Raw genomic sequence first — 940 nt, 5'->3', positions numbered from 1 at the left:
CGTGCCCCCCTCCCCTGCGGCCCCCCCGCCCCCCTGACCAGTGACCCGTGGCGGGTGTGAGGGTCGCCCCCCCCACCCACCCGTGTGCCCGTCCAGTGGTGGGGTCGCCCCCCTGCCCCGCACAGTCCACTCAGTTCTCACTTTTCAGGGCAACTTGTAAGTTTGTAGTTTCAATACTGTTAACGGGGTGCTTTGTAGTGTAAGTTATTCTTGCTCTGTTCACCTATCTATCCTTCAGTGGTTGTTGACTGCTTGAAGATTTATTGCCAGTGCAGTGTTGTGGTGGAACCCAGATGATGTGGCGTGGCTCAGGTGTCAAGGAGTGGTGGCCCTGACAACAAACGGTTTGAGCCAGCTGTGCATTCGCCACACATTCTGATGTACTGACTAGACTCTTGCCGGTGGTTCTGGTGTTCCCTCAAGCAGCCTTGAGTGGCTGCTGCTCAGAGGCACAGCCATTAGAAAGCCACCAGTGCTGTGTGACGGTGCAGCTAAAAGACTTCGTTATCCTTGTTTTACTGAAGTAAAGTTGTTTTCCTAAACCGACAATCAGTCTTGTCGTCATGTGTGTGGGGGCAGACTTTGATACTCTGCTTGTGGATTATGCTGCTGATGAAACATTGAACAGCAGAAAATACAATAGGCTGGTTGTGCCATGGTCATTTCCAGCATAAAATGCGTCATGGAAGGTGCTTCTTCTGCCCCACTGCACTGGTTGATCAAAATGTCTACTATGACATCAGCATTGTACAAATTGTTGAGCCCTCTCTCATACCACACTTACATCCACTGCAATGCAATATTCATGAATGCAGCTGCTTACTTGATGAAAGTGATTTTGTTTAATGGATGTAAAGTCCAGGTTAAGTTCATCCCTTAGAATGGTGAATATTTGTATGAACCTTCTTTGTATCATTGTAAAGTTTGTATTATATGTAAG

General features: G+C 48.3%; 1 protein-coding gene across 1 annotated transcript in view; it reads left to right on the top strand.

The window, feature by feature from the left end:
- Positions 1-940, top strand: part of LOC119591279 (collagen alpha-1(I) chain-like) — a gene marked incomplete in the record, with an annotated part of 10,418 nt that overhangs the window by 9,323 nt on the left and 155 nt on the right. Inside the window, 1 exon segment of the mRNA XM_037939999.1 lies at positions 1-940.

The sequence above is a fragment of the Penaeus monodon genome, chromosome 28 (assembly GCF_015228065.2).
Source record: "Penaeus monodon isolate SGIC_2016 chromosome 28, NSTDA_Pmon_1, whole genome shotgun sequence".
Classification (NCBI taxonomy): Eukaryota; Metazoa; Arthropoda; class Malacostraca; order Decapoda; family Penaeidae; genus Penaeus; species Penaeus monodon.
Note: the sequence above shows the minus strand (reverse complement) of the source record. Positions and strands in the feature narration are given on the sequence as shown.